The sequence below is a fragment of the Schistocerca serialis genome, chromosome 9, assembly GCF_023864345.2.
Source record: "Schistocerca serialis cubense isolate TAMUIC-IGC-003099 chromosome 9, iqSchSeri2.2, whole genome shotgun sequence".
Lineage (NCBI taxonomy): Eukaryota > Metazoa > Arthropoda > Insecta > Orthoptera > Acrididae > Schistocerca > Schistocerca serialis.
The window spans coordinates 446,531,532-446,546,364 of NC_064646.1; the positions used below are offsets into that span (position 1 = coordinate 446,531,532).

Sequence of the window (14,833 nt, forward strand, 5' to 3'; positions counted from 1 at the left end):
ACATTGTACAACATTCCCAGGCTGCGACAGTCCTACTCTGAAGGTAAGTCCAGCTGGTGCACGTGGCGGTGTCGTACTTATAAATCCTCGGAAAAATGAACTGTGACAAACTGGAAAGGTACTGGTGACAGCTGCTGGATTTCGTTCGAACCCTATCAGGAATACCCGCTTGTGTGCGTGTGTGTGTGCTTTTTCTTTTCTTTTTTCTTCTTTTTTCCCCTGTATACCTTTAACCATCTCTGCTTCTAGGGTGTGGGGGTTGAGAAAAGTTTTGTGGCGGCGTTCGTAGCGACAAGCAATTCGCTGTAGAAACGGCTTACGAAGTCACCGCCACACTTTTAACAGCGGGCCTACCGGTCCGCTGGAACAGTGAACAGAAAGATGGAAACCCAAACACTCTGATTAAATAAAAGTCGGTACTTATCTTTATTAACGAAGATACAGAAACAGTAGTGAACTCCGTGTCTACAGAGATCTGTCTAGTTCGAGTCGGAGCGGCTAGGTCAGCGTCGGCTGACGACAAACAACAACTCTGCTGCGATGAACACACAACTGACTAGCAAGTACACAATTCGGTGGCGAGTATACGACTGAGCGGCGAATACAGAACTGTCCTAGCCCTCGCGACTCCAGCGCTTAAGAAACCAGAAGCCAGCGGTGGCGCGCGCAGCCTTGCGGCGATTTCCTGTCTCGCTGGCGCTGCTTATGCGGACGGCGTCCGGACTTTGATGCTGCCAACCTTTTGGCAGCGGGCTCGGGTGGCATTACTGGCTAGGATATAACAAAAAGCTTTCTCTTTATTTGGCAGTGTCACAGGATTGGTACACAGATCGGTCCCTATCACCTCCGGTATCATGTTCAAATCAAATGTTCAAATGCGTGTGAAATCTTATGGGACTCGACTGCTAAGGTCATTAGTCACTAAGCTTACACACTACTTAACCTAAATTAAGGACAAACACACACACCCATGCCCGACGGAGGACTCTAACCTCCGCCGGGACCAGCCGCACAGTCCATGACTGCAGCGCCTGAGACCGCTCGGCTAACCCCGCGCGGCCCGGTATCATGACGACGTGTGGGAGGGCTATGCTGTTAACCTGCCTAGGTGGAATGTATCAGCAAATGCGGTGTCCACCGGGCAATCAGATGTCGTGGGACTGATGTCCTGGTCTGGGACGTTGTTCCGACAGCTGGGACGTCTGATGACGCGGCATGGGTCGTCTGTCCCGATAAAAATTACAGCGCCGTGGTGATGTATTTTCTCGATGAGATATTTCTCATGGACATCTCTCGTACTCGTCCACGATGCATGTTCTAAACTTCATTTGATGCGTTTACTTTGAAGGGTACTGAGTTATCGGATATTGATACTGCAGGTGTGGCCGTGCTACACTATGGCACACTATGCTGTGTTGAATGGTCGCTTTGTAAAGACTAAAGTCTGTTGCCAGCTGGAGGTCTCTGAGAGCAACATCGTCATCAACGCCCGACTCATCTTAAATACCGTCGTCTTGCTATGGGTTGTAATAGTAAGTCCTTTTTATAACCATGTTGTAAGGTTACTTTCTTTGCACTGTCCAAGGTATCAGCTCATTGGATATTGTTTCTTTGCAGAGAGAAATGCTTCTACTGTCGTAGGGATAATGATAAATTTGTTCTGTAGTCCCTGTCTAGTTGGCACAGTATGCAATTTATTAACTGAGGTTTGTTGCATCCATTATCATCGGTATCATTTTTGCAGAGTCATTTGGATCACAATGTTTAATTGTAATCAGGTAATTTATTTATGTCGGCAATAACCGTCATTACATGTGATAATGCATTCAAGGTCTGAAAATGGCCATCAGCGACTGTGGTTAACTACCTGATTACAAATAAGCTTTGTGAGCCAAGGCCGGAAGACTGGAAGACTGGAAATATAGCCAAGCAAACAATGAGAATTATTTTGCCGACTGCTGTTAGCGATGTGACAGCCTTCGCTTCGAAGAATGGCAAGGGTGGTAGTTCTTCAACAGAGTGGATGAACGTTTGCTTAATGAAGATTGCAGTGAATTCACCTTTGTGTCCAGTTCTGGCCAATAGCCTTGTACATTTCGGAGTTTAAACAGCGTGTTTTCCGTCAGATGTGTCTCAGAAAGAAGATCGAAGCCTAGTCTGTAGGAGGAAACAAACTCTTAAAGTTCCGTGGCTCTACTCTTTAGTCCACTGGCGCTTCATATACAGAACCGGAGGAGAGGAACTCCTCTGAGTGCGCTGGTAATTTTTTGCGGAAGCACTGTCAGCAATTGCTGGATGTCCGAAAGAGCTGGAGTAATGGTGTCCATGACGTTGGTGGAACCGTTTCCTGCTTGTCGTTTTCGTGGTACAAGTCGGTCGCTAGCTCTTGCAGGCGGGTCGTCGCTGTTCCCGGCTCTGTTGTTGTCGAGGCCCCGGCGTTGCTCTGGTTGCTGAGGCTCGTCCTGGGTCGCCGGTCTAATGCTCGTCGTTCGTCTGGGTGTTTGTGGTCGGCAAGTTGTCCGTCGTTGGTAAATGGGGAACAGTCATTGCTACTTTTTGATTATAGTTTTGGGGCGCAAAACTGCTACGATTATAAGCGCCCATTCTGGGGCTTAGTGAAGGGTAAAAAACCGAAACTGAAATCAGCAGCAATGCGAGCGAAACTGAAGAAGGAGGGAAACTAAAAACGGAAGGAAATCTTAAAAATTACTGTTCAGGGGGAGAGTTGTTTTCTCCGAAAATAGCTTCAAATAACAGATGTCGTCACACTAGCACTTATAAACTCAAGGACGCTATCGGTTGAGCCAGCGTTATCTGGTAAAAGGGAAGATAGATCAGGCGACAGTTGTAAACGGGCGCGCAGCGGATTAAAATGGAGGCACTGAAGTAAAAGGTGTCTCACGGTCCACGGTTGAGAGCAGTGAGGACAAAGAGGGGCAGGATCGCCACTTAAAAGATGTCGATGGCTAAAAAGACAGTGCCCAATACGTAGTCCAGGTAAAACTATCTCCTCCCGACGACGAGGCCGGGAGGAAGAGGTCCATCCACAGGGAAGAGGTCTTATGTTCCGTAATTTATTATCGGGAAGTGCACACCATTGTGTGTGCCATAAAAGAGCAACAGGAATTCTTGCTACGTCTGACAGCCTCTCCATGAGCCTGGGTGATCCTTTTCACAATTGGGGCATTTGGGTGGGTCTGTCTTCGGCATTATACGTAAGTTGGAACTTAAATAGTGGCAACACTGCTGTGGAGACACTATGCAAATGAATCTACTATTATCGCTGATAGCACACGTTGTTGACATACCTAACTTACCTCCGAGCAAATGGACTCGCCCGTCCCACGTCAGCGGCGTGCGCACAATCGAGGGAAACATAGTCGCTTGTGAGCGAGCGGTCTATAGTAACGGTGTCACTATGTTTTCGAAACAGGAGCAACGGAGTTGGATCAAGATTGGATGTGCCAGAGATCTTACAGCACGACAGTGTCATCATGGTCTTCAAGAGGCGTGCGGGGAATCGGCATTGCTTACAGAACAGTGGCACGTTGGGTAAACGCCTTCAACGGAGGTCGGCAAACTGTGGCAGACATGCATCGGGCAGGTCGTCCTAGCGTCTCTGAAGAAGAAGTGCATGCTGCTGCCACGTTAGTGGACTGTGATCGACGCCATACGATTCGTGAGCTCGCCCACTAAACCGGATTAACGCATACGACTGTGCTTCGCATACTAAAGGAACGCCTGGACATGCGAAAAATTGCATCACGATGGGTTCCTCATGACTTGACGGAAATGCAGAAATGGATGCGTTACGACGCTGCTCAGACGCTCTTGGAGGGCTATGAGCGAGAAGGAGAGGCTTTTTTACGCCGTGTCGTGACACTGGATAAGACATGGGCCACACCGTACGAGCCACAACTGAAACGCCAATCCAACGAATGGCGTCATTATGGGTCGCCGCGAAAGTCGAAAGTGCGTCAGAGCCCCATTATGTTGAAAGTTATAGTGACTCTCGTGTACGACTGTGATTGTGTTATCCTAACGCATTACGTTCCTCCACGGCAGACCGTCAAAGCACAGTATTACTATTCGTTTTTGGAGCATCACCTGCGACCATCTTTGTGAAAGAAGTGGCGACACTTTATGCGTAACCCATCCATCATTTTGTACGACAATGCGCAGGCGCATACAGCGCAAGCTGTGGCTGGTCTGTTCGGTCTATGGGACTGAGAAGAACTGTACCATCCACCATACACCCCGAACTTAAGTCCTTGTGACATTGATTTGATTCCGAAGACGAAGGAGCCACTTCGTGGCATTCGCTTCAGAACTGTTCCAGAGATTCGACTGGCAGTAGATCACTCCATTCACACCATCAACATAATAGGTTCTGCTAACGGTATACTACGCCTTCCACATCGCTGGCAACGAGTTCTACATAACGCTGGTGACTACTTTGAAGGACAGTAAGAGTTGCAAACATGTAACTCTTTTGTGAATAAATAGTTGTCACTATTTAAGTTCCAACCCTCCAACATCCCAGCAGTGTTGACAACCAGCACAACGGGTATGGCTGGGAGGTCGCAGTAATTGGCCATATTCTGTAACTGCTGGCATTAATTGAATTGCGGAGGCCCTTCCCTTCGGATGTAATTCTCACACTGTGGTGTAAAGTGCATACTTTACTTCGTTGTTCTGGTCCTCAGGTAAAGCGACGAAATAATAGGTAGAGACCGAATATCTACCGTTGTTTCATCACGTTGTTTATATTGATAAACTGTGGCTGCAAGGAATCCCTTCGCGCTTATCGCCTTCGTTAGTTCGTGCCTTGGGGCATAGGCAGAAAGTTCCCTCACTACGACCAGTTGCTTCTTCTACGGGCGTTGACGACAAGAAATCCAATTTGTTGTGATGGAAAACTACTATTGCTTTTCTGTATTGATGTAACAATAAAAATGGTATTTTGTGTTGTTGCCTTGTAGGCAGCCTTAACTTCTGCTTCGATGTGCTTTTCTAATGTGAAATTGAACTGAGGGCATTTTCCTGTGTGGTAAATGGTGACTGGTGGTACTTCCCTCATTGGTCTCGGAGCGTCACTGTTTTCGCAACCTGAGTCTTTGGTTGGGACTGCTGTTGTTCCAATTTTGGGTCATCTACTTGAGTCCTCGGTGACATGAGTATTGGGAATCTGTTGGAAACTTCTAGTCGTTATTTTTGTGCTAGTATCCACTGCTGACGTATCATGTTTCTGTCGTACTTGGTAAAATCTTCATCGTCGACATTTTTGTGTCACTCCGTACCACTTCGCCACGCAGCTCAGACCCATTTCACTACAGACTACATGTGTTGCTCGTCCTTTGTAGTGAAATGGTTGTGAGCTGGGTCGCGGAGTGGTAAAGTGCTGGACTTGTATAAATCTCATAATACTTTAAACCAACTTATTTAAAATATTTAAAATCCCAGAGTGTGGAAACAGATTTGACTTCTCCTTTTCCAATAAAAATAGTGTATCATGGACAACAGGAAACAAGAATCTATATTAAAATGAGTTTATTGAAACGACTCCGACCAACAGCAATTATTAAACTCAGTTCAAACCTTAACATGTATAAATAATTTCTACAGCAGGTTAGTGTGTGATCTTTAAAAGAATAAACCTTCAATGTTTTAAAAAAACGTTAAAAGAACAATAGTAACTTCCGGAACCCGTCCCCCTGCAAGATCTTATGTACAGACTGAAGACCCAATGGTAATGTGGTCACATCAAATTACCTTTACTTGCTACAAAGTACGCCACAGGCTCCACATAAGCGCTTATAGTTTCATTGCGTTTACAATACAATAAATAAGGAACGTGTACCACGTCAAAAATAAATATGCAAAAATACGGTTAAAAATACATACAATAATTTAACCCATCCTAACTTCAACAGCCGAAAGTACTTAAAATTTGGAAACCAACTTAAAATTATTACATAACGGCCACTAGTGAATAAGCCACCAAAGACAAGGTACTTTGGTTCAAATAGTATATTAAAGGCTCAGGAAATTTACCGACCAAAACAAGAAAATGCTGATTAGTTGTTCTATAAATTAACGGCAACAGTACTCGCACGCCACTCGGGTCAGAATTACACAGTAATTTTTAATAAATGACAACGCATTCGCAAGTGAATGGCCACGGAACACATATTACTTGACATCACACTTTAAATACGGCTTTTTTTGCACTGCTCTTACTCACGGTTCAACAGATTGGAAACCAGGATAGAACGTAGTAAAGCAGACGCTCGCCATTCTGAACTGACGCAATCCGGCCGAAGTAAGGAGGTCACATGCCACGGTAGGAACCACGATGAGACAAGAGTGCAACTTGGAATACACGGCCTGGCTGCAGTGTTGTCCTCGTAACGGCCAACGCACCGCGATAGAAGCAAATTGCCAGCCCTGTCGAAAACCTCGTGAGACCCACCACCACTGCTGCCTGCTGCCTCTCAGCTACACCCCACGCTGCATTGTCCTCTCCTGCACTAGGCCAAACTCGTAAAAACAGCTGAGCGTTCTTGTCGAGAGCCGCGCTCACACTGCTTCGAGACCGGAGCGATACTGATTGTTGCTGCTCTAAGAGCACTGTCACCAGCGAGCACTTCGAGTACCACCCGCGCATGCAAGCCTCTATATTTCCCATCTTCTGCCTGCCGTCTGGTGACAACCACCGAACATTCACCTGTCGAACAAAAGAAAATACACTCCTGGAAATTGAAATAAGAACACCGTGAATTCATTGTCCCAGGAAGCGGAAACTTTATTGACACATTCCTGGGGTCACATACATCACATGATCACACTGACAGAACGACAGGCACATAGACACAGGCAACAGAGCATGCACAATGTCGGCACTAGTACAGTGTATATCCACCTTTCGCAGCAATGCAGGCTGCTATTCTCCCATGGAGATGATCGTAGAGATGCTGGATGTAGTCCTGTGGAACGGCTTGCCATGCCATTTCCACCTGGCGCCTCAGTTGGACCAGCGTTCGTGCTGGACGTGCAGACCGCGTGAGACGACGCTTCATCCAGTCCCAAACATGCTCAATGGGGGACAGATCCGGAGATCTTGCTGGCCAGGGTAGTTGACTTACACCTCCTAGAGAACGTTGGGTGGCACGGGATACATGCGGACGTGCATTGTCCTGTTGGAAAAGCAAGTTCCTTTGCCGGTCTAGGAATGGTAGAACGATGGGTTCGATGACGGTTTGGATGTACCGTGCACTATTCAGTGTCCCCTCGACGATCACCAGTGGTGTACGGCCAGTGTAGGAGATCGCTCCCCACACCATGATGCCGGGTGTTGGCCCTGTGTGCCTCGGTCGTATGCAGTCCTGATTGTGGCGCTCACCTGCACGGCGCCAAACACGCATACGACCATCATTGGCACCAAGGCAGAAGCGACTCTCATCGCTGAAGACGACACGTCTCCATTCGTCCCTCCATTCACACCTGTCGCGACACCACTGGAGGCGGGCTGCACGATGTTGGGGCGTGAGCGGAAGACGGCCTAACGGTGTGCGGGACCGTAGCCCAGCTTCATGGAGACGGTTGCGAATGGTCCTCGCCGATACCCCAGGAGCAACAGTGTCCCTAATTTGCTGGGAAGTGGCGGTGTGGTCCCCTACGGCACTGCGTAGGATCCTACGGTCTTGGCGTGCATCCGTGCGTCGCTGCGGTCCGGTCCCAGGTCGACGGCCACGTGCACCTTCCGCCGACCACTGGCGACAACATCGATGTACTGTGGAGACCTCACGCCCCACGTGTTGAGCAATTCGGCGGTACGTCCACCCGGCCTACCGCATGCCAACTATACGCCATCGCTCAAAGTCCGTCAACTGCACATACGGTTCACGTCCACGCTGTCGCGGCATGCTACCAGTGTTAAAGACTGCGATGGAGCTCCGTATGCCACGGCAAACTGGCTGACACTGACGGCGGCGGTGCACAAATGCTGCGCAGCTAGCGCCATTCGACGGCCAACACCGCGGTTCCTGGTGCGCCCGCTGTGCCGTGCGTGTGATCATTGCTTGTACAGCCCTCTCGCAGTGTCCGGAGCAAGTATGGTGGGTCTGACACACCGCTGTCAATGTGTTCTTTTTTCCATTTCCAGGAGTGTATCTCCTCACTACAAGTTTAATCGGAAAATCGCGTTGGCGACTCATGTGCGTTTTGCGTCTTCTTGCTGCATGTCTTCGACCATTGCTTCAGCATCGTCGTCTTGTCCTTCTTCGACGTCGACGTATTCCACACCTTCTTTTCTTGTACTCTTACGAGGGTCACTCCAAAAGAAATGCACACAATTTTTCTCAAAATACAGTTTTCATTCTGCATGTGTGAAAGTTTTGCAGTGTGTGTATACATCCTTTCCGCATGTTTTCAAAGTTAGTTCAACCTGTTCCCGTGAGTGGCGTCGTCACAGCATGTCTTCAAGATGGCTGCTACACTTGACGTTCGTCAGAAGCAACGTGCTGTCGTAGAATTCCTGTGCTGTGAAAACGAGACGGTGGGAAACATCCACAAGAGGTTGAAAAAGGGGTATGGACATGCTGCTGTCGATCGCAGTACAGTTAGTCGGTGGGCAAGCTGGTTACGTGATGAAGGCGGGCAAGGCAATGTAGAGGATTCTCCTCGCAGTGGCAGGCCTCGTACTGCACACACTCCAGACAATGTGCAGAGAGTTAACGGATTGGTGACTGCTGACAGACGCATCACAGTGAACGAATTGTCACGCTACGTTGGGATAGGGGAAGGAAGCGTTTGCAGAATACTGAAGGTGTTGGCGTAAAAAACGGGTGCCCAGGATGTTGACGGTGGCTCACAAAGAAACAAGAAAAACGGTATGCAGTGAACTTCTGGAACAGTACGAGAAAGGTGGAGATGAATTTCTTGGAAGAATCGTGACAGGTGATGAAACATGGCTCCATCATTTTTCACGAAGTGGCAATCAATGAAGTGGCATCATGAAAATTCACCCAAGGAAAAAGATTCAAAACCACACCTTCTGCTGGAAAAGTTATGGCTACGGCGTTTTTCGATTCCGAAAAACTGTTGCTTGTGGACATCATACCAAGTGGAACCACCATGAATTCTGTTGCATATGTGACGACACTGAAGAAACTTGAAGCTCGACTGAGTTGTATTCGTCCACATCGGCAAAAGCAGGATGTTTTGCTGTTGCACGACAATGCACAGCCACATGTCAGTCAAAAAGCCATGCAAACGATCACAAAACTAGGATGGACAACACTGAAACACCCGCTTTACTGTCGTGAGCTGGCTCCATGCGACTATAATCTCTTTCGGAATCTGAAAGTCTCTCTTCGTTGAACAAGGTTTGAAGGTAATGACTCCCTTGTGCACGCTGCCAAACAGTGGCTCCAACATGCTGGTCCAGAATTTTACCGTGCGGGTATACGGGCATTGGTTCCAAGATGGCGTAATTCAGTTGAAAGGGATGGAAATTATGTGGAGAAATGAAAATATTGTTCTGAAAGGATGTATCTACACACTGTAAAACATTCAAACGTGTAGAATAAAAGATGGATTTAAAAAAAATATTGTGCATTTCTTTTGGAGTGACCCTCGTGTATCACGATGCACATTGGTAGGTTTGCATCGTTTCTTCCGGTGCATTTGTCAACGTGAATTGTTACTTCGATATTGTTCTTGTGGAGTGCTTTGTCCCGTTAATGTTGAATAGTAAGCGATTTTGTACGGTTTTACTGTGTTTGGTTTATTTATTTATTTGGTGGGGGGGGGGGGGCGGGGGGAGCTTCCTAGCCTTGGCCTACTAGTCTAAGCTTGTTTTGGGGAAAGTGGGCTTTACATGCATCCTATGTGACCCTTGTTGCCTTTCCCTAAAAGTCTGCCTACCCCAGACTACCTAGCCTAGACCTATATCGGTTTTTTGGGAGTACACGACAACTTTGTGGAAAATCTAATCTTGTTGGAACAAGCCCTTTATTTAACGATTAACATTTCCCTGCACGAAGCCAGTTGGCCAGTTGAACGGCACATGCCGCTCATGATTTTGTCGCAGCTCTCGGAACACCAACCGGAACGTGACGAACACCTTCTCGAACACGCCCTGCCAGTTAAGCCTCTGAACCCCAATTTGTCCTGCAGTATGCTGCTATAAACTGCTGGAGAACTGACTTCGCCTGTAAAGTAGCCCGTCCTGTGTAGCTTCTGTCGTTTGAGGTATGTCTAGCTCACACGAGGTGCGACTCACGGCAACGACAACAACTTGATCAGAGCAACCAGTTAAAACTCAGAATGACCATTTCCACCTTAGGATACATCATTGTCTGTACGTTCCTATGTCCAGAAATGAATTTGAGCATGATCACGCTGCTGTCGAAGCAATACCTCTAAACCAGGATTATCGGTTCACCCGCACTTACAGCATGCTCTACAGGCTCAGCCATGGAAATGAAGACACCTGGATCTTATGACATATGTTCTAAGATGTGACCAAACGGTAGTTTCCGACAATGTAACCTCCACCGTGGCAACCAAAACCGATTTCGAAATGATTGGAATTCCTTTTGTGGTTTCTCATATAACACCCCAAAACCCATGAATCAAGGTAATCTGATTGATACAGTATTTTTGATTACCAAGTACCACACCAACGCTTTTTAACGGATCCACTGTCTTATGGGGTATCAAACGAAAATTATCAGTAGACTGAGAATTTATTGGTAAAGAGGAGACAGCTTGTGATCTTGGGTGGACAGTCGCTGACAAATGTGTAAGCATCTGTAGGCATAATCAAGAGAAGTGTGCTAGGACCCTTGCTGTTCATATTTTACTATAATAACTTCGCAGACAATTTTAGTAGTAACTTTGGACTTTTTGTGGATAATGCAGTTGTCTAGAATGAAGTAATGTCAAGATAAAATACTGCCAAACACTCTCTTATTTCTTGAAAATATTTGAAAGAGGTTCGAAGTTGACTGCTTTCTTCACATCTTTACAATCATATTCTGCACTACATAAAACAAAAAAATACACTGTACTCTAACTACACCATCAATGACTCATAACTGAAATCTGTCCACCCGTACACATACCTGAATGAAAAAAATGCGTGGGAATGTGAAATATGTTGACTACACAGGCTCAGCGATGCGTAAAAGAGCTGAAAACATCGGTTCATTGCTAGAATAATGGAAACATGTAATCAGCATACAAACATTATTGCTTACAACAGACTGAACCTATCGTTTAATATTGCCAGTCGTATGGAACTCCTGCTAAATAATAGTAACAGGGGAGTTTGAAAGCATAGAAGGAAGGGCGGCAGTAATGGTGACAGATTTGTTTGACTAAGAGGAGAGTGTCACGAAAATGCTGAGAAACGACTTTACCAGTCCCCTGAACATAATCGTCAGTTATCCCGTGAAAGTCTACTTACAGAGATTCAAGTATCAGTAAAAAGCAAGTAATAACGGGGGCGATCAAAAACTTTCTGTTTGAGAACGTTGCTGCACATCATATGCAACGTAGAGCGTCTCCGGTGCTGGTATATAAGCATCGACAAGTAGGCAAGGGTTAGTATGGCATTCGTGCCTTTCCGACTTGCGTGCGGTAAACGTGGAAATGTGAAATATGGCGACATTATTACCAAATGCATCCAAAGAGAACGCCGAAGGACCAACACCGGTGAACACCCATCGGTGATAGAGGAACGTGTGTGGTGCAGCATATCCGTTGAAAGCCACCGTTGTGGAATGGTGCGCCGACAGGGGCCGCTGCTTCATGGCAACGCACGTTCCCAAATCGCAACTGTGATGACGCATAAGTCAAACCAACCCTAATGGGAGACCCTCCAGTACCAGACCTACAGTCACGATCTCTCCTCACACGGTTATCTCGCCTTCGGTCCCTTAAATAAGGCCTCGAAGGGTCGACGATTGCTGTGGGACGAGGACGTGCAGCGGCCAGCTGCGGAGCTCTGCACTCAGCAGGGCGCCTTGTTTCAGCCAACGGTTGTCTTTAATTTGATGCCACGGTGGGATGATTGCCTCAATTCTCACGGCCGTTTAGTCTGACTGACGTACCGCTTTTCGACTCCACGACCGTTGAACGGAAAATTTTTGTTCACCTTTACAGAAATATACCGTAACCCTCTTTGTATTGACCCCACAGTGACTGATGAGAAAACATTACAATAATCATAGCACGCAAGAGGAACTTCAGAAGTCTCTCGTGTCTTGTTCCATAAGCTAAAGGAACGGAAAGAAATCCGAACATGCGGTACAGTGAGATATATAGACCCTGCCATGCTCTTCAAAGTGGTTTGCACAACCTAGGTGTAGACGTTGACGTATGTGTAGCATTTTACACAGTAATTCCCAAATTCCATCTGACACAACTTCTGTGAAGCTGTTTGTTGACAATTCCAACAGAATCGGCCACGTCTATAAGACAGTAAAATATTCTGCGTTTACTACAGTAGAGCAATAGCGGCAGTGAATCTGTTCAGCTACGAAGACAGGGAGTATCCTCTATTTGGATGTGGCCCGTTTGAGATGACAAGGCAGGAATGCGGCGAAACATAAACATTCCGTGTCGAAATATTGTACTCAGGCTAGGAAGAAGAGGTACGTTCTGGGCTCGAAATATTAGTAATACAAAAATTTAAAATTAAATTAAAAAAGCATCAGAAGGGCCACCAAGAACTGCTAGTGTCTGATCAGGCTCCTGGGTAGTGAAAAGTACAAGAAGGTAGAGGGAGTCGTGGACGACCTGCCACCTGCAATGTACCGTTAATTTATTTAACTTGTACCTATATCTCCATCCTTAAATCCTGCCACAAATGCTGAAATTAACTTTGTTCTCTATTATATAGCAAATGGTGTCCCGTCATAAAGATGGTGTTTCGCAAAAAGGGCACTGAGATGGTACAGCACTTGCGCGCGAAAGGCAAAGGTCCCGAGTTCGAGTCTCGGTCCGGCACACAGTTTTAATCTGCCAGGAAGTTTCATATCAGCGCACACTCCGCTGCAGAGTGAAAATCTCATTCTGGAAACATCCCCCAGGCTGTGGCCAAGCGGTGTCTCCGCAATATCCTTTCTTTCAGGAGTGCTAGTTCTGCAAGGTTCGCAGCAGAGCTTCTGTAAAGTTTGGAAGGTAGGAGACGAGGTACTGGCAGAAGTAAAACTGTGAGGACGTGGCGTGAGCCGTGCTTGGGAAGCTCAGTTGGTAGAGCACTTGCCCGCGAAAGGCAAAGGTCCCGAGTTCGAGTCTCGGTCCTGCACACAGTTTTAATCTGCCAGGAAGTTTCATATCAGCGCAAACTCCGCTGCAAAGTGAAAATATCATTCTGGAAATATCCCCCAGGCTGTGGCCAAGCCATGTCTCCGCAATATCCTTTCTTTCAGGAGTGCTAGTTCTGCAAGGTTCGCAGGAGAGCTTCTGTAAACTTTGGAAGCTAGGAGACGAGGTACTGGCAGAAGTAAATCTGTGAGGACGGGGCGTGAGCCGTGCTTGGGTAGCTCAGTTGGTAGAGCACTTGCCCACGAAAGGCAAAGGTCCCGAGTTCGAGTCTCGGCCCGGCACACTGTTTTAATCTGCCAGAAAGTATCAAGTTTCAATGTGGACATTGTTGTGGTTGATGAAATACTTAACTGTTGCATACCAATGGGAGGGTCAGTAACTGACCCCAACGAAGTTTTTAGGCTAAAACTCCTGTCGTGTTCAGTAGTTTATTTAATAAATACATGATATTTATCGTAATTATAATTGCTACAATAGACAATAAGAACAGCTTTTGGTTTACAGTCATTGTTGAGTTATAGCGATTGTTATAACTGAAGATGTAGCAGGTCAACAATCACCACTCGAAGTCAACCAGTATACAGGGTGGTGAGTGGAAGGTAATATCTTTGTGGCATTTGACAGAATGTACAAGAAGATGAAATTAACAGATGACGAAATTAGAAATTTGCTTGAGAGTTAGGACAATGAATTTAGTGGTGAACTATCAGAAAGCTCAAGCAGTGAAACTGAAGATGTAGTCATGGAAATTCCAGATCAAGTAGTTTCTGACAGCAGCGAGCTGGATGAAAGTGAAGAGGGTAAGTACTGATTTTTATTACTTTTTGCAGATATTTTGGAGTATATTAGGATGTGTGTCTCGGTAGAGCGTTTAGTTTGCTAGTGTTCGGTTCTGCTTTTATATTTTTAAAGATATTCAACCAACAAGAAGACGAACCAGACCGAAAGCACAAACTGATAAACTTGAAAAAGACATGGTGGCCCCGTGAAGTATGATATGGAAGAGAAGCCCTTACGTAAATCAAAGGAGGAGGCTTGTTGCTAACGTAATGAGAACCCCGAAAGGAACTAAGCCAGGGATAAAACCTGATACACCAGGTAAAGCTTTTCTCATGTACTTCGATGACAACATCCTGGATACCATTTTGATGTTGTAAGACGTGTATATTTCTATTGTTTATTGTCAAATCACAATTTATGAAAGATGTTTATATTTTATTAATAGGATTAAGTAGGAATAATTAATATTTGTCATGTTGGAAATAATTGTGGTAGCAGGGAATGTCTGCACCAAAGTATTGTTGACAAGAGAGACAGCAAATTGATATAATTTTAAAAAGGGTGGGAGAGACCGCATATGGATACATTTTAAGAAAAGAGCGGGAAAGAACACGCATTGATACATTTTGTAATGGTAGCAGGGATTATCTGAACCAGAAAGCATTGTTGGCAGGAGAAACGGCACTTTAGCGTTCGTAGAAAGTCAGTAGTAAGC

The 14,833-nt window shown here is 46.2% G+C and overlaps 1 non-coding gene across 1 annotated transcript; it reads left to right on the forward strand.

Annotated features, from left to right (window-relative positions):
• Window positions 1-13,545: 13,545 nt before the first annotated feature.
• On the forward strand, window positions 13,546-13,620 carry Trnas-cga (transfer RNA serine (anticodon CGA)). The gene has a single exon. It is a non-coding gene; the product is annotated as a tRNA-Ser (tRNA).
• Window positions 13,621-14,833: the final 1,213 nt, after the last annotated feature.